The following is a 27,877-nucleotide window of genomic DNA, read 5'->3' as shown; positions in this document are numbered from 1 at the left end:
ACCAGAAGAGACTCTTAATCACAGGAAACAAACTGAGGGTGGCTGGTGGGGGAGGGGGGATGGGGTAACTGGGTGATGGGCATTAAGGAGGGCACATGATATAATGAGCGCTTGGTATTATATAAGGCTGATGCATCACTGAACTCTACCTCTGAAACTAATAATACACTATATGTTAGTTAATTGAATTTAAATTTTTAAAAAATGAGATCATGCACTCAGTACTTAGCCTGACTTACTCTAGCCCTCAATAAGTATAGCCAATCTGAGTAAAAGTAGGAAACAAATTATTTACCTAATTATCCCAAATTAACTGGAGCCAAGCTGACTGGAAGGGCATTTCCTAGTGTACTTGTAGAGGAGAGAAGCAACAGCAGGCAGACTGTCCGTACCAGAAATGCAAAGCATCCTCCACACAAAGGTCACCTCCCATGAAGGCAGTCCCTTACACCTGCCAGGCCTGGAAAATGAAAATTGATGCTGCTTTAGTCATCAGGGAAATTATCAGATTCCATTTGAAATCACAGAAAGTAAGACCTGGAAAGAACATTCTATACAGGGCAGCCTCAGATTTAGGACCCACAAGTGGATCTATACTCCCTTCTGAGAGTGGAAGGGGGTGCTAGTAATTGTTGCTGTGGCACATCAGGTACGAATCGGAGCAAACTGGGCTGTGTGGTCACCCCACTTGCAGGTCATCTAGCTCCACGTCCTGGTCTGACAGATGAGTAATTTAAGACGCCAAATCCTATAGCACCAACAAACAAGCGGCCTGGCTGCTCACCTCACCACGCTCCCTTCTGGACAATCCTTCCCACCTGTAGCACAAGTCTTGGCTTATGTGTCTTTCCCATCTGCTGGAAAGAAAAGGCCAAATGACAAGTCCCAGAGTCAGAGGACAAGCCCAGGACACACAAACCTGGATCTGAACCCTCGCTCTGCCACTCGCTCCCTGTAAGGCCACTGACAAGGTGTTTAAGCCCTCTGGGCTCTAGCTGCCTCAACTGCAAAATGGTTACAAAGTTTAAATACATACATACATACATACAGAACATCAGGCAAAATGACAGGCATAGGTCAGGTGCTCAGTGAAAATTCGTTCCATTCTATTCCCTAATCCCTTCACCATCAAACCCAGGCCATATTCAGGAAGGAATTTTCAGTGCATTCCAAAGAGTCTAACAAAATTGAATTACAACAGTCTTAGAAATAAAAATTGCTTTCAAAACTGGCCTCATTGGTTCAAAGTGGAATCATTCGTTTGTCTCCTCCATCCATTCAATAAGTTGTTATGAGCGGTTAGGGTGTGCCGGCCTCACCGCAATCTAACCAGGTCCCACCACAACCGTCTCAGTCGAATGGTCTCTGAGTGGAAGTTAAGGAGGCAGCCCCCTGTTCCCACCAGGCACGGGTGCCCAAGTGACAGAGAGCTTTCTATTAAGAAGGGAAAGGGACTACTTTATAATCCCCCCCACCGAAGGGATTATTTGTTTTCTTTTCTTCTTTCATCTCAGTGGGCAAATTAAATTGCTTTTTAAAAAGTTTTTTAAAACTTTTTTTTTTAAGATTTTATTTATTTATTTGACAGAGAGAGATAGAGACAGTCAGCGAGAGAGGGAACACAAGTAGGGGGAGTGGGAGAGGAAGAAGCAGGCTCATAGCAGAGGAGCCTGACGTGGGGCTCGATCCCATAACGCCAGGATCACGCCCTGAGCCGAAGGCAGACGCTTAACCGCTGTGCCACCCANGCTGTGCCACCCAGGCGCCCCAAAAAAGTTTTTTAAAACTTTTTACAGGAAAACTGAGGGGTGGGGGAGAGAAGTACTTAGAAAAAGCTTTGGTGGGGAGGGCTAACATAATATAATAAAAAAATATTATTATAAAAAAATTAAAAAAATAAAAATAAAATTAAAAAAAGAAAAAGCTTTGGTGGCCAATAAATAATGTCTTTTTGTTTTTTAATTTGTAAAATAAACTCAGGGATTCCCCCCATTTCCTGACATCCCAGTTATAACTGAAGGCTTCTTGGGATGCAAAATTTAGAGTGGCCCCTTCTCTCTGCCTTCCCCACAGCCTCTCTTCCTGCACTCTGAGTACTTGGTCCTCGTGTTGATCTCTGGTGCTAGAGTCAGCTGCAGGTTGCCCGCACTACCTGAAAGCAGAGTGTTCCTAAGAAAACTTTCCTAAGCTGAAATGGCGTAAAGCAAAGAAGCAATTACCAGTAACTTATATGAAAAAATTTTTAAGCATTCTCAGACCCCCAAAACAACCCCTCTTAGGCTTTTCTGGTACCTGAGGACACACCTTGCTAATGGATGCACAAAATAAATGGAGATGAAGCACAGATGCTCTCACACACAGTTCAGAGCTCCTGCGGCTTGCTGCTGAGATGCCGCGTGGTTCCAGGGGAAGGAGCCTGGCGGGGCCACGCATTGTTTTGGGGGGTGTGCTGCTTCTACAACAGGTTGCGGCAAAACAAACACTGAACGCTATTTTCACATTTTGCCCTTTGTCCTAAAAACAAAAATCTTCAGCTTTCTTTCGGTTAGCAAAAACAGGTACTAATGTAGTTCTTTCGTAAAAGTGAAGTGGCCTAATGCTAGTTTTCGACAATCAGGAGATGCCTGTACACGTTTCTCTTACTGGTAAGTGTTTGGAAATGCCCCGTCCATCAACATTCTATCACAAGTTCTTTGGTCCTAAAATTCTGCTCCTAGTATTCCAGAGGCACATTCACAGGAAGCTAACGCAGCTCAAGCTTTGGCACCTCCACTTACAAGGGTCCCTTCTAATAAGTACTCCTTTTTACATCAAAATTTACATTATTTATGATTTTATATTAACTTTCTTATATAGCACCTAAACTGTCGAAGCTTCAGGTCCCACAAAACCTGTCCTTGTAGGGCACCTGTGTGGCTCAGTCAGTTAAGCATCTGCCTTCAGCTCAGGTCACGATCCCAGGGTCCCAGGATCAAGTCCCACGTCGGGCTCCCTGCTCAGTGAGGAGTCTGCTTCTCCCTCTTCCCCTCTCTCCACCCACCCCCCCCCACTCATGCACGCATGCTCTCTCACTCTGTCTCTACCTCTCATGCAAAAATAAATAAAATCTTTTTTTAAAAAAATAAAACTGGTTCTTGTATTACTGGCCTTCCCAGCTTCTGATACAAAAACCAACCAAAGTAGGTATCTTAAAAACTTGCTTAAGCCACCAGCTTTCCATAAGAGTGACAGGAGAATCCCAGACCAATGTAAGACAGCAAAAGTGTTTGCTCCTTTGTACTCCCAGAGTGGCCTACAGATAGTTCTAGAAGAATTCAGTTCAGTCACTACACTGCCCGCATTGTGTTAGACTCAGTTAAAGGCCCCACAGTGTGACCCACCCAGATAACATGCTTGACCCCTGAGGGGCCTGGGAAACAAGTCTGGACATTATAAGACATCAAACTCACTTTAGCTTAAATCTGGACCAGGAAGATGCCTGTCAGAACACCCGGCATATCCATCAACATAAATGTGTTTTAGTCATGAGGGACTCCCACCCTCTTCCTGTTTTCTGTCTCCAAGCAATTGAGTAAGTTAAAGGTCACCTGTCAAAATACAATCTATTTAAGATAGGTACCTGAAACAAATAGCAGCAGACGGCTGGGAAACCCTAATCCTTTATGGAGCTATTATATTCCCAAAGGTCCATTTTTACAATTATTCATTCAAATAATCAACAAACACTGAGTAACTATGATTTATTAGGCATTGGAAATATGAAGATACATATTATACAATGGGAAGTACTAGTCCTAGAACCAAGGGTCTGGATTCTAGATCTAACAGGAACTTCAGCTAGTAGGCACAACGCCACTCTGCCACTGGTTCTAGAATGCTCCTCACCAGCGACACAAGCTGGCTGGCTGTGTGCATGAAAGGAAATTGTCCCTAGGTGCTTCCTGCTTAGACTTACTCTTAGAGCAAAGGCATGGATAGGTCCCAAATGGGGCCACCAAAGAAAAAGGGAAAAACATATCTAATATAGTAGTGTAAACATATGACCCATTACCTAATTTACTTATCTAGATGACAACACAATTATTGTTTCCATTTTTCATATAACTACCACCAATTCTTAATCATCTACTATGTACTACAAATTGTGCTAAGGTCTTTGCAAATATTATTGCATATGTTGTTAATCTTTGTGGCTTCACGTGGAGAAATCAAGGCCTGAATGGATTAGAAATTTGCCTCAAGCCACTTGCCTTGAATGGATCCAGAATTCATACTTGAGATTGAGTAAATAAATTTGAATGGGAAGCCATAATATTGTCAACTTTCCATTTGTCAGTTTAAAAAAACACTGACATTTCATAAAAACAAGGACATTTTAATAAGCCCAAACAAGGGGAGACCTAATCTTAGAGTATTAAGATAGTAGGCTCAATTGAATAAACATAACTTCATGGAAAACTTAGTACACTGCCTTTATTTTCCTCATTGGGCTATGGACTGGCTCTAGTCCCAGACCCAGGATTTACCAGTTGGGGGACACTGCCTTTCATAAGTGATCTAATTTCCTTCAGTTCTTTCATTCTTTACACCTTAAGGGGTGGTCATAACCACTATTTTGACATTTTTAAAAGGATGTATGTGTACTTGTCCTCTCATCTTATCAGACACTTGGTACCTTTTCAGGTGATCTCAGTGGATCCATGAAAATTCAGACATCATTTCACTAAACACACATTTCTAGAAGTCCCAAACTGCAATGTGAATAATTTGCTTCCCAGTGTATCTCCCTTCCTTTCCACTGTTCGTTATTCGTAGAGTATTTCTTCCATTCATATTATAAATTTTTAGTATTGAATTTATTTTTTACTCTTGAAGTTGGAAGAGTCATGTGGTTTCTTTCAAATTCCAAATCATAGAATTTGCTTTCTCACAATGGCCAGAAGTAAACTTTGTGTTCTTTGCCTCACTCATACAACCCAGCACTCACTCATAGGGGAAACAAAGAGCAAAATGAGTCGTGTTCAAAAAAAGTGAAATAAGTGGCTCTAGAATTTCAAAGCATTTTCACAGACAATCCCTCGAGTGTACCCTGCGGCAGCCCCATGAAGGAGAGAGAAACTGATCTCCCCTGTTGCAAATGCGGGGCTGACACTGAGGGAGGAAGTGACGCCAAGGTCGAACCGCTTGTGGGTGAAGGGGGCCAAGACTACCCCTCCAGACTTCAGTCACACTCTCCCAACTGCACTTTTATCTTTCTTGTCTTTGTTCATCTGACAATATCATTGAGTACCTTCTCAGGAGTGAGAAGGCAGGGGGAGAGTCCAGCTGAAGATGCGAAGGTCAGTACAACATAATTCCCATGTTTCAGGGAGCTCACAGTCCTTTGGGGGTAGAGGCGAATATACAAATAACGTTAGAATGAGGTGGAATACATGTCCTGCTCAAAAGCCTGAAATAATGCATCACAAGGACCCAAAGAAGGTACTATTGCTGTGAATGCGTTGAGCCTTACCGCCTCACACTCACATGTGTTTTCCTCATCTTCTGAGTTAGATTTGCAGTGTTCCTCAAAATGAAAGTTCCAGACCACTGAAGCACTTAAGGAGTGCTTGTTAAATAGTTTCCTGGGCTCCACCTCAAACCTACCCAAATAAAACTCTCTTGGAGGGGTGCCTGGGTGGCACAGCGGTTAAGCGTCTGCCTTCAGCTCAGGGCATGATCCTGGTGTTATGGGATCGAGCCCCACATCAGGCTCTTCCGCTATGGCCTGCTTCTTCCTCTCCCACTCCCCCTGCTTGTGTTCCCTCTCTCGCTGGCTGTCTCTATCTCTGTCGAATAAATAAATAAAATCTTGAAAAAAAAAACTCTTGGAACCCAAGAATTTCTTTTCAATGTGAAACGCTTGACAAATGTCCATGTTATCCTTGCAGAGGGACCATGACAGTCTTCTCTGTGTCACTCAAATTTCAGGACATGTACTGCTGAACCAAGCTTGAGAATTTGTATTTTTAACATGCTTCAAGGTCATTCTGATGCACATTCCAGATTCAGAATCTCTGTTCTAAGGTTTTACCCCTGCATTTGGGCCTTTAAAAGAATAAAGTCATATACATATATATGATTTACATATATAAAATAATAGGAAGATGAAATCGTAAGATGGCATCTACTTTTTGTCACACTAAATACTCTATTTACACTACCCCATGCATACTGATTTATCAGAATGCTATTTGTCTCTAAAATACTTTTCTTAAAAAATTAGCTTATGCTTGCAATGTGTGGCCTCTATTCATGCAACTTTCTGGTGAGCTCCAGTTCACAATTTTGATCCAGAGTGCTATTAAAAGATGACAGCATAGGTAGTGCCATCAAGATATACAAAAGAGCACCACGTTGGATGCTAAATTTTTTAAGTAGCTCAAGGTGACTTTAGGGAAATGGTTGTAGCACAGAAGAAAGATCAGCAAGGATTCAGGGTGATGGAAATCTTTTGACATTATAAAGGGAATCATAAACATCTATCAGGGAGGATGAACTAACAATTATGACTGCTAATGGGAAGACACTATGGCTTGTGACCTCAGGAGATTTAAAGGGAAGATAAGAGCCACTTAAGAGGAACCCGGGGACTCAGGGACTTGATCAAAACAGCCTGTTCACTTAATCTCCTCTGGAGCACATAATCCTGAAGTGAAGGGGGATGCCTACACTGATGCTGGGCTTCAGCCTCCAACACACCAATGTTTCACTGTGGCCAATGGAAATAGCTACAATGTCCTAGAACAGTGGTTTCAAACCTCAGAGAATCCCCTGGAGGGCTTACTGAGACGGGGTCCTGTGCCCCACTGCTAGGGATTCTGTTTCAGCAAGCCTAAGGTAGGGCCTGAGAATCTGCATTCTAACAGGCTTCTACGTGAAGGTTTACCGTACTGGTTCTCAGACACATGTTTTAACTGCCCTGATCACTATCTGTAATAATGGAACACATTTCTCTGCATTAAACTAATATGTATATATAGCATCAAACCTAATACCGTGCCCATTACTTGCATCATGGCTTAGGAAACTTAACTAAGTAGAAAACCAGTTGGCATGGCACTGTGGTACCTGAAACATAATTATGTCTTGTGATTTCCCAATACTCTTTCTTCGACCATTAATCATATCCACTAATCTTTTGTTGTTATTGCTGTTGTTGCCTTGCCCACAATAACATGGGGGGGGTGGAATCCAAATGTTAATAAGTGTTAATTATGGAGTATTAAAAATCAAATCAAAACAGCAAAAACCATGAAAAAATAATTCATGAAAGCTGACAAGCCTTCACCCTTAATCATCATCTCAAGGTTAAATAATGATCAGAATTCTTTCAGTTGAAGTACTTATGTTGCATCTTGATGTTTGACTATCATATAAATATAACTGTGCTATTAGGCTCTATTTTTCATTGCAGATGAAATTGATGCATCTTTGTGTGGTGGCGTCTGACATAGTAAAATTGTTACTCTCTAGGTAGGATATTCATAAAAATGTAATTATCGTAATCAGAACGGTCTTTAAGCTCATGAGAGGGGATTGCCAGATTTGTGATTGGCAGTTTTCAATCACTTCACATATAATAAATAAAGAAACTTCTTAAAGCAGCCTTGGGAATCACTAATGTCTTACAGAGGGAAACTATTCTGATCAAATAGCAAAGGGTGTTGGGAGATGGTAATGGGAACTCAAGATGGCCTCCTCTGCCTGGTTTTGGGCAGGACTGGATGGAACTTTTAACAGATTTCATTTGGTTTACTCACCAACAGGTGTAATTAGCAGTGCCATTTGCTGGGGGAGTGTGCTGAGAAGAGAGAGATCACAGGAAGACTACGGGTACTGGGTAGAGTGTGTTTATCACAACTTGCTGCAGGAGTAGCCCAGGAGTTGTTGTGCATGCACACCAGGGGAGGACCCAGCAATGCCATCCGGGGGATTTGGCCTTTACTTAGTTGGGAGTTTCCAGTGTTCTTAATGTCTCCCATACTGGTTTAGGCAGCATGCTTAATAAATGTAGATACCACAAATAAGCCCATGATGGTGGGCTAGAGAAATAAAAACCAACAAAGTCAAGTCAACAGGCTGGTTCAATTTGAAGACAAAAATAATCTGTTCTAATTGGACTGCAACTGTTTTGATTCCCACTGTCTCTTTTAGAATTACTCAGGGGCGCTAGTTGGTCCCTTGCCCCTGCATGAAAACCTCCATAATCCTATGACTTGTTTTTAACCATTCTTTGGTAATAAAAAGTCGTACAGCCACTGTAAGTCTCCAACACAGTCCCAATTAAGAAGTTAGAATATCCAATCTTGTAGAATAATCAATCCTAGAATCAGATTGAAAGGTGACACTTCTCAGGGTGCCTGGGTGGCTCAGTCAGTTAGTCTGCCTTCCACTCAGGTCACGATCCCAGGGTCCTGGAATAGAGCCCAGCGTCAGGCTCCCTGCTTTGCGGGGGAGTGTGCTTCTCCCTCCGCCCCTCCCCTGCTCATTCTCTCTCTCTCAAATAAATACAATCTTTAAAAATAAACAAATAAAGGTGACACTTTTCCCTTCACCCCTCTGGGGCCTTCTGCAGCCAAGAAGCTAGAGGAGGGGACAGGGTCTATCTGTTCCTTTCCTCCACCTAGTGTTTCCAGTTGTCTGCCACCATTTAACTAGCCATGGTTTGTTCCTGGGTCAAGGCAGGCAGAGGGAAGAGAAGTAAGCGGGGGAAGAGGGAGAAAAGTTCTTCCTTGACTGGTCATCTCTTAGGGTAGCTTCTCTCTTTAGGAGCTAGGCTGTGAAACTGAAAGGTGCCTCCTTCTGGTGTGGGGTGCTCTCTCAGTGCCTCAGAGACTCACCATCCCCCCATGCTGGGGATCTCTCAACTGAAGTTCCTTCATCAGCTGAAACTCCCTCAGCTCCGCATCACAACTCCCGCTGCTCCTTGCTGAAGCCTAAGAGCTCCTCTAGGTGGCCCTATTGGACAGGAGCTAAGTTTCTTTCTCCTTTCCTCACCTCTTCTCTCTCCGTCTCCCTCCTCCCTTACCCTTCCCTCCTCCTCCCCTCTCTTCCAGTGCCTCCTCCTCCCTCTCTCCCTACCCCCCCTTTTCCTCCCCCCCTTCCTTCTCCATCCCCCGTGCTGACCCACCCAGTCACAAGTCTACTCCAAGCTGCAGGAGATGTGTGTAAAGCTCTTTGAATGAAAACTTTTAGTGAGAAAGCAACTTTGGGGTGAGAGGGGCTTTTAGACTACACTCCAGAAAAACTGTCTTCACATATCTTCCCTCCCAATCCTTGACCCCCTGATATTTTGTTGTAGGGAACAGCTGTTCCCCATGCTTATGAAGAGTCCTGCACTAGCTGTAACACCCTGGTGCCACTTACTGACACTATTCACTCCCTGGGAAAGCTTAGCCTGGCCCCCCTTCTTCCTCTGGCACTGGTCCTCCCCTCAGTCATGTATCTGTTCTGTTCAGAAGGTCAGCCTGGGGTTCAGTGAGGAGCTGCCCTTGGTGCCACACTAAGCCCTAGCCTCCAACTTGGTGTCTTGTAGTAACAAAGGAGAGATTGGGCCTCTATCTGCTACCTTCCATTTTGTTTCCCCATTCGTTCAGAGCTTGGGTGGGGAAGACGGGTGCTGTGTATCGAGCCCCTCTTTCTACCTTGAATGTAGGCAAAGGATTTGAGTCATGTTACCACTTTTTGGATAATCTCTTTGAAGATCTCTATCCTTTTATGGCTCCTTTCTTTTGCTTGTCATATATTTTATCTTGATGCCTCAGTGAGAACTTATTTAACATCTTGAAATGTGTCATATGGGAAATAACTAGCTAAAAGCTTTTAGAATTTTCTTGAGGAATAATTGATTATAACAACTATTTGAGGACATATATATATAGCCTGGAAACGAAATCTTGTATTAAAACTTTAAAATACTTCAGAAAGGGGGTGCCTGGGAGGCTCAGACGGTTAAGCATCTGACATCCAATGTCCGAACTCTTGATTTCGGCTCAGGTCATGATCCCAGGGTCATGAGATCAAGCCCCACATCAGGCTCCATGCTGTGTGGAGCCTGCTTAAGGTTCTCTGTCTCCCTTTCCCTCTGCTCCTCCCCACTGCTTGCTCCTAAACATGCATGCTCTCTCTTTAAAAAAAAATAATAATACATTTTTAAAAATAAAAATAAAATACTTCAGAAAGAAAAATGGCTTTCAGGGAGACTCAAATTTTTTCTTAACTTTGCCAAAGGCTAGCTATATGATCTTAGGAAAGTTGCTCCATCTCTCCAAACCTAATTTTTTCATTTATGAAACAAAGAATCTGGGCTAAAAAGTCTCTCAAGTCCTTTTCCAACTCTTACCACGAATCTGTGAGACCTTGAAAGGAATTGGGAGAACCTTTCTGTTGCTAAGTAGGCAACACTGCTGATATGGCATGGAGGTTAACACACAGTCTCCCATGGTATTCACAACTGGCCCTTCCTCTACTCACTCAGACACAAACACTTACTGAGTGCATACATCTTTACACCAAGAGGTATTTGGGTGCATATAATGTAATCTTTGACCCAAGAAACTTATGAATATGAAAGAGAAGCTAGAACATTCACAAATATTATTAAACAACACACGATGCTTTATTTACCCAAGAACCATTTACTGAGCACCTACCATCGTACGTACAAAACTCTGTGGGATGGTGCTTGGAGTGCATGGGTGCAGTTTCCTCCCAGAGCACCACCTTGACATGCTCGGGACGTACCTACGCAGAACCCGTAATCAGGATGGGTTGAAAGCAGGGCTATAGTCATATGACAGTCCACAGCCCCAAATCTGCCCTCACACCCTTGGTCCTGTGCTTCCAAAGACAAAAGAAAGATATTTCTATTAGGAAAACAGTGGTGGTGCTTCTCTTCTCCTCCATCTCTGTCTTTTTTAAGACATGATAATCAGTCAGGATTCACTCTGTTTACAGTTTGACTACTTCATAGAAAAATGTGTCTATAAAACACCTGGTAGTTGTAAAAAGGCTTGGGTAAGGCCCAGGGATCCAGATAAATAAATTTTATTTATTCAGCTGTCCCAAACCATCACCAGTCTCCTTTCACCCAAGGATTGTCTGTCCTCTCCTAAATTTTCTTTCTAATATTCTCACTACAAAGTCAAGTAAGAAAACAAAAATCAGGAAAATCAAAGCCCTACCTCCCTGAAAAACTATCAAGTACAAACATTCTTCGTGGCATTTCACACATGCTTTGATACCCTCAACTAGAAAAGATGGTTGAAATGCTTTTATCTGGTGTAGCAAACATAGTAGATCCAAGTAAACACTATATTTGTCGATGCAGTTCAGCAAGTATCTCCTAAGCACCTGTGGTGTTCGTGCATTAAATGCATAGAAGACACCAGAGATTCTAGCATGTTCTCCAAGCCACACTGTCAGAGTAAACAGTCAGTCCATCACCTGGTCCCCACCTGCAGACAGCACCCCAGCGGGCTCTGAAGTTGCTCTTTGCTGTTATCTAATCTCTAAGACTGAACCCTAACTCTGACTTCTTCCTTTCAGTGACTTTTCCAAGATTAGTTATGTTCACCTGCTCAAATGCATCACCTCGTGCATTTTTAAAGGTTGTGATCTTTATTCTGGTAATAAACATTTAACTCGCTCAGAGTTAGTGATCAGGCAGCTTTCCACAGAGAGGTAGACTCCTGCCTTACTAATTTGAGTCTAATTTTAGTATGGACTGAGTTGAATTCCCTTCTAGGCAGGATCACTAAAAAGAGGATATTTCCATTGAAGACACATATGGGAATTTTGCTTATTGGGCAAAGGAGAAGGGACACCACCTAAAGAGGTATCCAAAACAATAAGACATGTAGGGAAAACTCCACATGAGCAGAGAAGTTAGGAGGGGTTGTTCCATAAGGAAAGTGATGATATTTTTCTAATCAAACGCCAGGGCGGATAGCCTGACACATGGTGTGAAAACAGAACAGATTACTTGAAATCTGGGGTGTATGATCACCATCTTCACAGTAAATGAAGCCAGCAGCTGTTCAGAGTGAAAGTCATTAACAATGAGTCTCTGTACATTAAGGGATCCAGAGGAGTGGATGGGAAGCCGACTGATGTCATCCATTTACAAGCCGGAGCTTCCTCACACAAAACAAAGAGCGTTTGTTACTGAGGGCTTCCTGGAACCACTTGCTGTCAGCACCTTGTCTGCAAGGACAAAGGTGTAATCTACTTACCAAAAAACAATAAAGCTTTGCTTCCAAACAACACAGTCTGGGAATGCAAAATAAGAGAAGTAGGGGCAAGCACAGTTTACTTGTTCAGTTCTATGACTGCTTCCTCAACAGAATTCCAACATCGTACTATTGTTTTTAATTAAATCCTTATCACTCTGCATTCTCATCTTGTGCCTTCAATTTCAAACTTGGGAATTGTTTTGTTGCAAAGGAGGAGATTCAGAAATTCCAATTCTCCTACTTATAAGAATGCTATGTTCAGGATAATGTATTAGGAGAAAAGCTTCCCTTTGTTGCCAACACTCAAAGTCAACTCTTAGTCACGAACATTGAGAATAATCCTTGGAAAATATTTTAACTCCAATTCCTATCATTAATATAGAAGTTTCTAGGCTTCCATCTCTACTTTTAAGTTGTTGTGTGCTTTTTCAACTTATATCCTAGCAAAAGCTGATTTTCCTTAAAATATGACATCATAAGTTTATTTTAATCATTCAATGTTTTGAGGGTCTGTATCATCCTTTTAGTATATAGTTTTTTTTTCTTCCTACATCAGGACTTTAAATAGGAAAAAGAAAAATAGAAGATCCATTTGAATATAAGTGGTGTATCAGTTGTTTATAGCTGCAAATGACCAACTAAAAATGGGTTAAATTTACAACCTCACATGATAAGAAGTCCAGAGGTGTGGCAATTTCTATTGGTTGGCTATTTCAGTGGCTCAATGACTTGTTGAGAACCTAGATTCTTCCCACATTTCCATCCCATCATCCTAGGTGCACTGGTTTCAATCCTCAAATTTGTCTAACACTCAGCTTACAGAAGTACATGAAACAGAGGAACTTGTTAAATACCACCACAGGGGAGTAGTCAGAAAAATCCAGAAGTGATCGAGGAAATTTAAACCTGACTGGATATTTGATGATATTAAGGAATTTCTGTCAATATTTTTAGGAGTGATAAAGGTATTGTAGTTATATTTTTTAAAAGAGTCCATATCTTTTAGAGGCACATGCTGACATACAGCAGAAATGATATCTGAGATTTACCTCAATGCCTCAAAATAATCAGTGGGAGTGGGGAGTGAGAATGGGGGAATGACAGGCTATGAGTAATAATAACTGGGAAGCTGGGTAATGTGTACATAGGAGTTCATTATACAATTCTCTCTGTTTCCAGCTTTTTGATAACAATTTTTATATATTTCATTAAAAAAAAAAAGAAATGAGAAAAGAGTAAAAGGAAGAAAAGAGGAGGGGTCAGGTAAACAATTCTCCTAACTTAGTCAACCATTTGGACTATTGAACCTCTATTGGGCTTTTACAGTCCAGGGCAGGAACTGACTGATGGTGACATGCACCTAGGTCTCCTGGGAATGGACCATCTGCCTTTTCAGAGTGGCCATGCCAAGGATGTCTCAGGGAGTGGTCACAACAACAGTCTGGGGGTAAGTACTCCCACTATCTGCATTACTATTATGAGAAAATGGAGAAAAGCTTTCCTGACTATTCTAAACTAAGTACTCCCCTGCCCCAAAAGCAACGTAATCCCATTGAAATAGTGTTATCAGGTTACAAGTGTTAATTCTAGCCCATGTGGTCCTAAACAAAATATTTTTAGACAAAAAGAAAATTCTAGTGATGTGTCATTGACATTAAAGTTGGTGTCTGAAGCCTCACAGTCGTACACTCATGTTCAGTAAAGCCTTTGTTCATTGTGAGAAGGTATAAATCTAATGCGCTTAGAATCAAGAAACCTACTTTTTAAACTTCTTTTCCTTGCTGTAAATGACAGCAAAACCAAAAATCAAACCTCTTAACAGCTATAAGCCAGTTTTGCTCTAACAGGACTTCATTATCCTAAACTTAAAAAAAAAAATGCAAAACACACACCCCCACACACACACATACATACTAAACAGCACAGGCCAGTATTCAAACTTCCTTAAAAAAATGAGCGATGAAGACCCATCCAAACTCCAGACTGCTTGTAAGAGATCTGTAATCATGGCTCCCAATAAGGCAGCTAAACAATACAGGACAAAACTGTAGTCTGATACATTTAGCTATTTTCCTGGCTATATCTAAGCAGCTCCTAGACTTCTTTGAGCTGTACTGAAACCAGCTCAAAACAAAACAAACAAAAACACAAAAAAACAAAAACTAGTTTGGTTCTCACTTCGAAAAGGATGAAATAGTGACCAGAAGTGGAGAAAAGTTGGAATGTGAATTGACCAGCAAGACCCATGAGGGGCTGAAGGAAATATGGTTTCTTTTTGGTATCTTTCTACCTCCACGATCTTCTTACTTTCTGGTTCTGTCCCTCTTCATCCCCTACCTAGGTTTGTACTATGCTTATGTCCCTCTGGCTTCCCCGAGCCTTTCTCCATTCTGCCCTCTTCCTAAATTTTCAGTGCTCCCAAATTCAATTACAAATTCCCAAATCAAGCTTTCAATTACAGCAATAGGTAATAAAACATTATTAGAATGGTAGCTTGTTCCATCCCCCTGCCCCTAAGCCATCTTCCATCAAAATTTTAATTCCCATACTCTCCATGTGCTGATCTAATCTAGCAGCTAGGAACGACATCCTCAGTTCACAGTCCCACCAATTCACAGTCCTAAGAGTCTGTCATATTTTCTCTCATCAGAATCTTCAGAGGGTACATCTTAGAGAGGTAGGTATTAAAATACTTTCAATAGCAGAAACTAAGGAGGTGATACAGAGAAGAGAAAAGTTTTCAGGCATGCCTGATCATTCTAATTTACTTGAATGTAATAAAAACTCCCAATTAAAGGTGTAGCCTAGTAAAAGTGTTTCGGAATGAAGGTGATACCAATTACTCAAACGAGGTACTGGTAGGTTTTGTTCTTCTTCCTTGATGAAAATTTTGTCATGGAAAAAAAAATTCAAGCTTTACAATGCACATGACAAGGTTAAGAGACAGTTGCACAAAAGTTTTTTTCCTTCTGGGTACCCAAGGTGACTCATGAATTTCCCTGTCCTCTTTTTATGCCCCCAGTGAGATAATATGAAAATATTTTAAACGACTGGACTTTCAGACAGAAATATATCTTAGAACAGTAGCCTCCAAACCTTACTGATCATCAGGGAACTTTTCTTTAATAAACATTTTCATCTCCCCCTGCCCTTCTGGGTGGGACAAAGTAAGGGATGGGGTAGGACTGTTCTCATCCTGTGCATGTAATTCTAATGATCAGTCAGGTTCAGACACTACTGTTGAGAGCACTGAGGTACCACCCAGTACCTCCTAAGTCATACCACTTATCTGTTCAGAACAATAGAGGAGGGGAGGAAAGCCTCTGTGAGCCCTACCCTGCTTCCCACCTACCTGGCAAAGTGCATCACTTCCCTAATCTCAGAGCCCTGTAATCTGGGTCACCCAATTTAAGATATTCATACTTCCGTGAAGCAATTCCTCCTACAGACAAAAAGAAAAGAAAACACACTTATCAACGCCCTAAGTAGCAAGCTCTCAAATAGTTAATTCCATTTACCATTGACAATGTCCTTAATGTTGGCATCAGCACCATCTTGTATTTGAAGAAAGGGGCTGTGTTATTTTGCCAGGTTCTCCGTGGTCAGTCACAGAGGGCAGATTAGGAACCCCATGCTGTTGGGACAGGATGGATTATGGACATAGTCACTTGTGCCCTGTTCTTATTTCTGTTGGAGGCTTATTTGATAGAAAGAAAAGGTGATATTCTCCTTCTTTCCCTCTTTGGAAGGAAACCTAGCTTTTTTTTTCTGAGACTCAAAATGGTCTTATGCTCACGTCTTTGTGTTTCAAAAGCTATCCTAGAAAAAGCCCCAACCAGGACTTTGAGAGTTCTTGGCTCTTCAAGAAAAGAAGCTGAAATTATCCTAAAATGGGAGAAGATGGAAGACAGTGTTTCCCGGGGCAACAGACAGGGCCCTACCCTGAGAAGATGGCTTCCCCAGAAGCTGAAGGGAGGTGTGGACACTTATTGCACCCAAGTGTATAGAGCAATTCAAAGTTTGCCATGTTAGCACAGCTGCAAAAGGGCAAAGAATGTGCCACCCTCAACCAAACTAAGGCAGTTGTCCCATCTTAAAATTTGGCTCATGGGGAACCCCAGAAAGACAAAAGGAACTAATATTCACTTTACACCTGTAGCGTACCAGGAAGGTTTACACCAGGGTCCAGGGAGTCCTGAGAGGCTTCGAAAGGCATTGAGCCCATGGCAGCTCTAGCATGGCAGGTGTTTCCTCTTCTTCCTCATATCTCACAGCTGGTACCGAGATGCAGAGAATGCTGTACTCATGTACAGAGCCCCTGGGGGTCACACTTGCAGATCTTAGATCTTTGCCCACAAAGTGTGGTCATCTGCTCACAGATTCATGGCCTATAATGCATCTGGCTCTTTATCAAAATAAAAACCAAACAGAATAAGTAAAAGAAACCAGACATGAGAGAGTACAAACTGTACGTTCCATTTACACGAAGTTCAAAAACAGACTAATCCCACCCATAATGATAGCGGTTACTACAAGAGTTGCCTTTGGTCAGGTATTGACTGGGAGTGGGCACAAGAGAGTTTTTGAGAGGGATAGAAACTCCTATTTCCTGATCTGGATGGTGATTACACAGGTGTGTACATATGTGAAAATTCATTGAGCTGTACACTTAAGATACGTGCACTTTACTGTTATGTAAATATTACTTCTGCAAAATAAATAAGTAATACAAGCAAATAAGCCACGAGACACAGATACTAAACAATAACCTACAAAGATCTACTAGCTCCAACTCGCCTATTACTGGGGCCACTTAGTCCCTCTTACTGACTCAATCCGTTCCCAGTTCCTGAAATTATTCTGGCTCCCTACCCTATAAATGCACAGGGAATTTAACGAGCCAGAGAAGAGCATTCAGCCCAAGAGTCCTCATCCAGGGGGTAAGCTGTAGCATTGCGTATAGGGGCAGAGATGACAGAGCCAGACTGCCCGGGTTCAAATCCCTGATCTGCCACTTAATGGTTAAAGCCTTAAGCAGCTTCACTTAAATTCACTATTCCTCAGTTTTCTGATCTGTATAATAGGCTTTATAATGAGGATGAAACAAGATTAATCCATATAAAAGCACTCAGTAAATAACCAATATTATTATCTTTGTTTAATCCTTGCAGCAACCCTATCTGATAAATGGTGTTGCCCCCCATTGTACAAGTGCAGAAACTGAAGCTCACAGATGCTAAACTTGCCTAGGTTACACAGCTGGCAATGAGAAAATGGGGTTTGAACCCAGGTCTGTCTTTTCTTTTTTATTAAGAAGCTTCGCCACTGCCCCCCCTGGGTCCCCTGTGCTCCATCTGCTACCTCTTGGATTTCCCTAGGCCTGCCCCATCATGAATCTGCCTTTCTACCACTACATGCTGCTGAGACTAGACTATATAGCACACTCTTCAGGGAACTTTCTAGTCTTTTGGATTCTGTCTGAGCCCAAGTACAGAATAATCAACCTACATAACAGGCAATGATTGGATCAAGATGGTGAACTGAGCTCCTAAGACCATGCTCCCTTGCTCCTCAATTTTTTTACCATGATAGAGGGAAAATGTTGTTTTTAAAGAAGAAATCCAGACAGCTCTACTAAACAAGAAAGGATACTATTATCAGAAAATTTTGAAATATCTGGAGGATAGAATTTAAATGAAATCAACACTGACAAGCATGAAGCAAAATCACATTCCCAAACTGGCTGCACAATATGAACCAAATAAATTATTAAAATGGGAATGGGAAGGTAAGAACAAATCCAGAGAGATTCCAAATTCAGAGGACATTTACAATAGTAGAGGAAAAGGCTCTGTATCAACCATGAGGATAATTTACTAAAGAACTGTATCCCGAACAAGGGGCCCATTGCCTTCCTATGCCCCAAAACTGTGGCAGAAAGAAAACTGAGTAGTGCTTGGCCTGGGGAGGAGACAGAAAGGCAGGAGGAAGTGCTGGGAGGTGACAAAGTAACTCTGCGAGGAAGAAAATGTGCATGGCCTGCACCAGAGTAAAACCTTCCTGACTGCAGCATCACGGCAGGGAAATACCACAAATGTGTGGTGTACTGGCTTTCTATTGCTGTCATAACCAATTTCCACAAGACTACAGGCTTAAAACAACATAAATTCATTATTTTACAGTTCTGTAGGTCAGAAGTCCCAGGCCAAAATCAAGGTGTCCAGCATTCCTTTTGGGAGACGAGGGGAGAATTTGTTTTTTGTATTTTCCAGCACATTCCTTAACTCATGCCCCCTTCTCTATCCTCAAAGACAACAATGTGGCATCTCTCTGACTCTTCTCCCATAGTCACAGCTCCCTCTGATCACATCTGCAAAGCTTCTCTATTTTAAGGAATCACATCATTGGGCCCACCTCTATAATCCAAGATAATCACCCTTTCTCAAACTCTTTTAACTTAATCACATCTGCAAAACTGCTTTTGCCATGTAAGGGAACATGGTCACAGGTTTCAGGGTTTAGGCCATGGGTATCATTGGGGCCATTTTTCTGCCTGCCACATGCGGTTACTACATACTTGGCAGACAACTCTGCTTTCTGGCTTGGCAAATGGAGTACTGGTTGTTCTACCCGGAACCTGAATCTGGAGGGATACACACAAAGGCTGGCAGCTATGACCTACCCACACTGTTCCAGCAGACTATCCTTGGCTGTGGCTCCTTTGATTCCTGCTGGTTTTCCAAGCCTCATGTTCAACCTTCCGGTCAATTCTGCAAGCTACTCAATAGCCAACCAATAAATTATTTTGCTGCATAAATTATCCAGAGCTAGTTTCTGTTACTTATAATCAAGAATTCTGACTGATACAGACTCTTAAACACAGAGAACAAACTGGTGGTTGCCAGGGGGGAGGGAGGTAGAGCATGGGTGAAAGAGATGAAAGGGATTAAAGAGGTACAAACTTCCAGTTATGAAATAAATAAGTCATGAAGATGAAAAGTACAGCATAGGGAATGCTGTCAATAATATTGTAATAACATTGTATGATGACTACATGTACTGTGTATGGTAAGCACTGAGTAATGTACGGGATTGCTGAATCACTATGTTGTATACCTGAAATTAATATAACATTGTATGTTACTTATACTTCAATTAAAGAAAAGATAGGCTAAAGTAACATGTTCTTTTCTGAAGCTAGAATCTGCTTTATGATAATACATTTCTAGAGATCTACATGAAATTTGGAAGGAACAAATTCAAAGTAATTATGTAAAAACTTCCTGGGGGCACCTGGGTGGCTCAGTCGGTTAAGCATCTGACTCTTGGTTTCAGCTCAGGTCATGATCTCTGGGTCTGAGATGGAGTTCCGTGTGGGGCTCCGAGCTGAGCATGGAGCCTGCTTAAGATTCTCTCTCTCCCTCTCCTTCTGTCCCTCCCCACCCCACACACTCTCTCAAAAAAAAAAATATGTATTTATAATACAAATATCATTTATTCATAACACTACATAATGACTTCTAGATTTGTAAATTTATTTTTTTAAGGATTTTATTTATTTATTTGAGAGAGAGAGAGAGAGAGAGAAAGCACGTGCACAAGTGGGAGGAGGGGTAGAGGGAGAGGGACAAGCAGACTCCCCATGAGTGCAAAGCCTGACGCAGGCTCAATCCCAGGACCCTGAGATCATGACCTAAGCCGAAGTTAGACACTTAACCAACTGAGCGACCCAGGCGCCCCTAGATTTGTAAATTTAAAGTGATATGATTCAATAAAGGTATTCATGTTAAAATCAGGTGGGTGGGGGAATGGGTGAAATAGATAAAGGGAATTAAGAGGTACAAAATTTCAGTTATGATATAAACAAATCATGGAAATGAAAAGTACAGCATAGGGAATATAGTTAATAATACTGTAACAATGTTGTATGGGCATAGATGATGACTTACCGAGATAAGGACTGAGTAATGCACAGAATTGTCAAATCACAATGTTGCACACCTGAAAGTAATATAAGACTGTATGTCAACTATAATAACAAAAAAAAGTAAAATAAAAATCTGTAATCTAAAAAAAAAAAGGAAAAAGAATTCTGATTGATAAAAAAATATCCTACGTGCTGCTCCACACCCATTTATCTCTAAGCAGATACTTCCTGGGGACAGTCCCTACATACCTATGTAGAATTTATATCAGATCTTGCATTCAGAGGAAAGGCCTGTCAGCACACTCACACAAAAGCAGATAAAATCCATGCCATTTACATATAACTGACCTAGTTCTTCATTAGTAAAGGAAAAGTATAACACAGGATCACCAGACATGAAGGAAAACCAACATCATGAGAGTCAAACAGACAAAAAACAAAACAACAACAAAACCCAAAAAACAAAAAACCAGACCTGACCTGAAAGAAAACAAGATCAGATAAAATTTTCATTTTAAGAAAAAGGGGATGGTAGTTCATTTGGTATATTCAGGAATATTTTGGGGGATATTTTGCCTACATATTCAGAGTGTTAAGAGTTAACTGGAAAATAAAATTGCAGTATCAAACTTCATTCACCACTGAATCTCAACACTTAAAATAATGCCTGGACAGTAGGAATTCAACTCCCTAAAATCTTTGTAGAATGATCAATGGAACCTACACACAACATTTACCACGGTAACCATTTCCAAGTGCACAATTTCACAGCATTTAGGACATCCCCGATGTTGTGCAACCATCTCGACTCTCTAGCTCCAGAACTTTTTTGTCGACCTAAATGGAAACCTCCATTAAGCAGTCACCCGTTTCCCTTTCCCTACCCTGGCAAACGCTAACCTACCTCCTGACCCTATAGATGGGCTTATTTTGGCTATTTCATATAAATGGAATCCTACAATATGTGAACTTTTGTGTCTGGCTTCTTTCACTTAGCATGTTTTCAAGGTTCAGCCGCCTTGTAGCATGTATCAGTATGTCATTCCTTTTCATAGCTGAATACTATTTCATTGAATGGGGATACTACATTTTATCTGTTTGTCTCTTGGTGGACACTGGGTTGTTGCACTTAAACCATTTTCTTCCACTACCCTCACTGTCTCCCTCCCCAGCCGTCTCTCTCTCAGCTGGTACCACACCTCTTACCCAGTTGTTTAGGCCCCAAAACTAGGAATCATCCTTGATCCTCTCCTCCCCTTTGCCACACCCCACCGTGACATCCAAACCATCAGCAAGTCCTGTTCTATCATCCAGAGGCACCCCAGTTTTGGTCACATTCGCCACTTCTCCAGCTACCACCTAACCCAAGCTACTGTCCCTCTGATCACAACTAAATGTCTTTTTGCTTCCCTTCTTGCCCCCTGTCTATTTCCCCACAATAATGAAGTTATCTTTTATAAGTATGAATCAGATCATGCCACATCAGTGCTGAAGACCCTTCTTTGGCTTCCCATTACAATGTACCCGAATCTAGATGTCTTGTTATAAGCAACAAGGCCAGCATGATCTAGTCCCTGCCTACCTCTCTGAGCATCAATCTAACACACTTCAGCCATGCTGGCCCATCTCTGAGTCTCTCCCACACCATCCACTTTCCTGGCCCAAGGCCTTCACACTCCCTGAGCCTCTACCTGGGACACACCTTCCCCTCAAATTTGGCTTGGCTTCCTCCTTCTTATCATGCAAGTCACCTCTGCAGAGAGCTTCCTCTGACTCTCCCATGTGAACTACAGCCCTCATCTTTAGTCTCTCTCTGACACCTTATCTTCCTGGGTTTTTCCTTCATACAGCATAGAACCCTATAAAATTATATTATTTTTCTGTTTATTATCTGTCTCCCTACCCCCAAGAATGTAAGCTCCAAGAAAGTAGGTATTTTGCCTTCAGCCAAATCCCAAGGGCCTTGAGCAGTACCTAAAATATATGAGGCATTCAGTAAATACTTGTTGCTTGAATAATGAATGCATTGCATTATATACATACATAGAAAGAGGACTCTGTGCTCAATAAACAGAATATCCATTCTTTTCAAATGTCCTTGAACATTTACATGAATAGGCCACAAAGTGCTCTTCAACCATGTTAGTTAGAGCATAAATTAGTGTAAGTTTTCTGGTGTATAATTTGATAATGTCTATCAAATTTTACAATGCAAATTTCCTCTGAACCTGTACCATATATTGGCACCCTTGTGATAAATCAAGTGATCCTCTATTTCCGTACTCCATTCTGTTCTGTTTAGCCATTGTCTATTTGATCACTTTCAATGATGATATGGATGTTCATATGGATCTGAGGGAAGTTTTCTTTCCACAGTATTATTTTTTTCTATTGTTCTATGCCCTAGAACTGACTATTCTATATAGCAATGGATATAGTAAAGATTTAACACTATGGTAATATAGAAAATACTTTTGGTTGTGGCAGGAAGATTTTCACCTCCCGGACTTTGGTGTGTGTCTGGAGGGGGAAGTAAGATTTTTTTTTTTAATTAAAGGAACTGCCACTTTGCCTTTTCATAGTTATCAAATATTCTTCTCCCCTCCCAAATTTCCTGAAGCACACTGAAATGATACATGTTGCAAATGACTGAAAAGGCCACATGTTTTGAATAGCCCTCAAGTATTAGAAATGAAATATCTTATAAAACCATCATTGGTTTGAGAAATTGTCACTTTGGTCGATGGTGTTGAAGCAACTGCACATCCACGTGGAAATGTAAATGAAACAAAACTTACACTCTCTGTTACACGAAGCACTCCAGCAAGTAGACTTTTATTTGTCCATTATGCAAACAGGAAGAGCAGAAAGCCAAGGATCCTCTTCTGATTTGAAAGAATAATTCTGACAATGTTTATACCACCTAGGAACATAAGTGTTGACCAGAACATTAGCACCAGGACAACAAATAAGACCATCTTAACAAGTCTTAACAAGTGAGACAGAATTACAAGTGTCATTAAAAGTTATGTTCACATAACATGACAACAATTTCTAAAATGTCTAGCATCTACAAGACTCCTTTGTTCAAATGATAATTCCGATAATAGATTTGTATTACAGAGGACAGAATGAGCTGATAGCAATTGTAAATATTTGTGCAAGATTCATATCACATAGGAAACAAGACTGATGTCCTTGTGAGACTTCACATTTAAGACAGTATCTCATTGGATCCTTTGACCAAGTTTTAACATGAGGAAGGTCATCTCTCCCTTTGCTGCACCAGAGAAGAAACATCTTTTCATCTCTTTGTTAAAGTTTTTAAAAAATTATGAGGTTCTATATTTCAAGAGCCAGGCTCTGAAATTTCATTTGATAGTATTAAAAGGAGATACAGACCTGTGGGATTCAGTTTCACTATGGAAAAATGGATTATTAGGATTTGACTTGATACCAGTGAAACAGGAACAATTTATCTTCCACATCACAAAAAAGCAAGAGTCAAACTGACATCAGACTTCTCTTCAGCAATCCAGGTACCGAAATAAAAGTTTTAATTGTAACACAGTTATAAACTAGAATACTGTACCTAGCCAAACACAATTAAGTGTGAAGATGGAAAAAAGACATTTCTAAGACATACAAGGACTTGGAACATTGACCTGTTATGTGCTCATTTTTGGAAAATTGCTTGAAAATATTCTGCAGCAAAACAAGGACTAAAGAAAGAGGAAGATCAGTGATCCAGGAAACAAAGAAATAACCCAAAGAGCAAGAAAAGGGAAGTTCCAATGTAACTTGCTGTGGAGCAAGATGAAAGCAGTCGTCGGACGCCTGGGTGGCTCAGTCACTTAAGCATCTGCCTTGGGCCCATATCATGATCCCAGGGTCTTGGGATCAAGTCATGCATCAGGCTCCTTGCTCACCAGGGAGCCTGCTTCTTCCTCAGCCTGCCACTCCCCCTGCTTGTGCGCTCACTCGAGTGCTCTCTTTCTCTCTCTCTCTGGCAAATAAATAAATAAAATCTTAAAAAAAAAAAAAAGATGAAAACACAATCAGGAGATATTGGAGGAGAATGTGCTACCCATGCCCATGCCCATGAGAGAGGCCAGCAGGGAAAAAAAGGTGTGTGGAGGAAAGGAATGATCATAAGTGATAGGGTAACTAATATAAAGGCAAATGGCACAAGAGACAAAAAAAAAAAAAAAAGAAAAGAAAAAGGCAAGTAGAAATACCAGAAAAAATAGCCACACGATTTAAAAAAGGAAATGAAAGTACAGCCTGACCTTTGGTTCCAAAGTAAACAGAGACCTGCGCTTTGGGATGAAAATTAAGCGTTGAGTGTATATCCAACAAATAAAGTCCATGTAAATTACAGAAGGCCTTCAAAGCCTGGCTCAGAGATTTAAGCCCATGGTCTGGTGAGCACAGACAGCCATAACTGGTTCTTGAGGAAAAGAATGAAAAGTAAAAGGCAGCGTTTTAGTAATGTTAGCCTGGCAGTAGGAGAGGCAAGAAACCAAAGGATAACTCTGTTGCAATTTTCCAGGCATGAAGTGGAGGAATAAACAGAAATAGAGAAGGAAAAGAGAACACATGAGAGAGGCATTTCAAAAGAGAACTACAGGACTCAGATACTAGGAGTGGGTAAAGGGTGGGGATGCTCTGTGAACTGGAATAAGGGTTATAGCTTTTCATTAGTACTGCTGTTTCATTATAACACACTTTTCCTCCTAAAGCTTGTGTTTGTTTCCTTGACACCAGCACTGGGTCCTACAACAATGGTCCCTCAGCAGTGCCTGTGATGGTGACTGGCTGGTGGTGGTGGTGGTATGACAATGATGATGACAATGTTTCAATGCCTTAAGTACAGGGACATTGGAAATAACAGTGACTTGGGGTATAAAATAATGATGACGGAATTAGAGCTTTGGCGGGATGTCAGCTCCCATTGGGATTGGAAGAAAATACTTTTTGAAAATATTGCTGCTACTTCTTTAATGAAATGCCTTCATTTTCCCCTTCTTTAGCATAATTTACTTAATTCTACCTATACCTATGCAAAATTAAAACCAAGCAGTATTGGGTGATCTGATGACTATCAAAGAAACTCATTTCCGAATTCTTCTTTCAAAGCCTTTTTTGACTGAAAACAAGCAGACTTTTTTAGAAAGCAGGGCTATTTAAACAAACTCTGCCCTGAGAGTTCAGGCCTTCTACATCTTGTTTTGTTGTTTCGGGGGGGGGGGGGGGGGGGNCCTCTCGCTGACTGTCTCTTTCGGGGGGGGGGGGGGGTAAAAAAAAAAAAAAAGTTATTTTCAGAAAGCACTAGGTGGCACTTGTGATGTATTCAACAGTTACCTCAGATTCTTTCTGGAAAATGTTTGGGGGGGGGAGCGCAATAAATATTAAAACAGGAAAATCTTCATTACAATAATGAAGATCAGTATCTTATGATTGTGTTTACTATGTTACTATGTATGAGTAATATCTTTATGCAGTGTTTGCATTTAAAATCTAGGCTCCACTTCCTTACAAAAGCTGCAAGAAGGGAACCAACATTTCTATAACATGTGAAAACCCCACATCACTAAAATAATAAATATAAAAGTAATGTTTGATTTGCAGATAGACTGACTATATGTGTTCTTTTAAATAGCCAGTTCTTCTATTCTATTTAAAACATTTCAATTTTGGGGTTGCCTGGCTGGCTCAGTTGGTAGACCATGTAATTCTTATTTTTTTTTTTAAGATTTTTATTTATTTATTTGAGAGAGAGTGCATGAGCAGGAGAGAGGGGCAAAGGGAGAGAGAAAAACAGGCTCCTCACTGAGCAGCGAGCCCAATGTGGGACTTGATCCCAGGACCCCAGGATCATGACCTGAGCTGAGACCAGATGCTTAACCAACCAAGCCACCCAAGCACCTCAACCATGTAATTCTTGATCTTGGGGTCATGAGTTCAAGACCCACATTGTGTCTAGACTTTACTTAAAAAAAAATTTTTTTTAACCTAAACATTTCAACTTATAAAAATAAATCTATTTTTATAAAACAAAGGTTTCCAAGGCCCAATATTGTGTAAAGCAAAATAAATTAATTTTTAAAAAGACACTACAGCTTAAATTATTTTGAGTACTACTAACAAAAAAAAAGAAAAAAAGAAATGGAAAGCAGATGTCTCAGCTTATTTTTACCATCTTTACAGTGATAACATATTAACTTTAAGCAAGTGTATTCTCTTTTCTGGCATTTGGTTAGGCAGTTCCTATTTGGCAAGTTGCTTAATTATCTCATGACCCCACTTTACTATGGAGAGACTGCAAGCTCTTTTAACACAAATGCAGGTTAAGAAGGTATTATTTCAGGGGTGCCTGGGTGGCACAGCGGTTAAGTGTCTGCCTTCGGCTCAGGGCGTGATCCCGGCATTATGGGATCGAGCCCCACATCAGGCTCTTCTGCTATGAGCCTGCTTCTTCCTCTCCCACTCCCCCTGCTTGTGTTCCCTCTCTCGCTGGCTGTCTCTATCTCTGTCGAATAAATAAATAAAATCTTTAAAAAAAAAAAAAAGAAGGTATTATTTCAAGTAGAAAATATTCTTGCCAAATACCATGGCAACCGTAGCCTGTAGACCCTGTTATATGATTGCATCTTTCCCCTATCTACTGTCTGGACCTTCACGGTAACCATTTTATGGATTAGGTTCACTCATGGCTCCATCTCACTTTTCTACCCTTATTCTCCTTTGTCTCATTTTCACTTATTTTGAATGTATTTTTTTCTTGCTTTACCTTTGTAGGATAATATAACACAATAAAGTCCTTTTGAAACATGATGGGTTATAAATAAGTTAATAAAAATGCTAATATGCTGTCTTTTAATCACACTGATTTGTAGGGCTGGGATGAAACTGACATTTTGAAGGTAGTATCTCATGCAGTAGTAAACTCACCATGTCAGAACTCAGAGCTAAATATGCAAAATTGCACCAGTAATGAAAAAAATCTTAGATCTCAGCTTAACAACTGAGTTTCATTGGTTGAGAATGATAGGAATGGATTCTGGCTAACTTAAGCAAAAAAGGACTTAACAGAGTGCTAGCCAGGAACTCCCAGGATAGATGGGAGGCTAGAGGGCCAGGCCTGAACACAACACAGGAACGAGGACAGCTCTTGGAGTCCAGGCAACAAGAACAATTTCCAGATCTTTTCAAAGTGCTGCTGTTCCAATGTATGCACTCCCTTTACTTCCCATCCCTGTGTACCTCTACTCAAAATTAAAAGTTCCAAATGTCCAGGGGCATCTGGGTGGCTCAGTTGGTTAAGCATCTGCCTTCAGCTTAGATCATGACCCCAGAGTCCTGGGATTGAGTCCTACATCCAGCTCCCTGCTCAGCAGGGAGTCTGCTTCTCCCTTTCCTTCTGCCCCTCCCCCTGCTCCTGCTCCCGCTCTCTCTGATTCTCTTTCTCTCAAATAAATAAATAAAATCTTAAAAAAAAAATAAAAAGTTCCAAGAGTCCATATTGCTTAATGTGCTCCGTGCATTCACAGATTTCTGGTGCTAAAATCAAGGGATACAAACTACGGAGTAAAAGCGTATCTTGAAAAGTTACCAAAATATAAAGAAATACAAATTTGAAAAAATAAAACATCTGAGGAGTCTAGCTGTCTTC

At 41.0% G+C, this 27,877-nt stretch overlaps 1 long non-coding RNA gene across 1 annotated transcript; it reads right to left on the bottom strand.

The window, feature by feature from the left end:
* Positions 1-53: 53 nt before the first annotated feature.
* Positions 54-23,848, bottom strand: LOC117801097. The gene is made up of 5 exons (XR_004623496.1): positions 23,001-23,848; positions 20,225-20,276; positions 16,440-16,680; positions 15,628-15,717; positions 54-460 (listed from the first exon to the last, which is right to left on the bottom strand). It is a non-coding gene; the product is annotated as an uncharacterized LOC117801097 (long non-coding RNA).
* Between the last annotated feature and the right edge of the window lie 4,029 nt (positions 23,849-27,877).

Source organism: Ailuropoda melanoleuca, chromosome 2 (genome assembly GCF_002007445.2).
Source record: "Ailuropoda melanoleuca isolate Jingjing chromosome 2, ASM200744v2, whole genome shotgun sequence".
In the NCBI taxonomy this organism is placed as follows: domain Eukaryota; kingdom Metazoa; phylum Chordata; class Mammalia; order Carnivora; family Ursidae; genus Ailuropoda; species Ailuropoda melanoleuca.
This window is presented reverse-complemented; position numbering and strand designations above follow the sequence as displayed.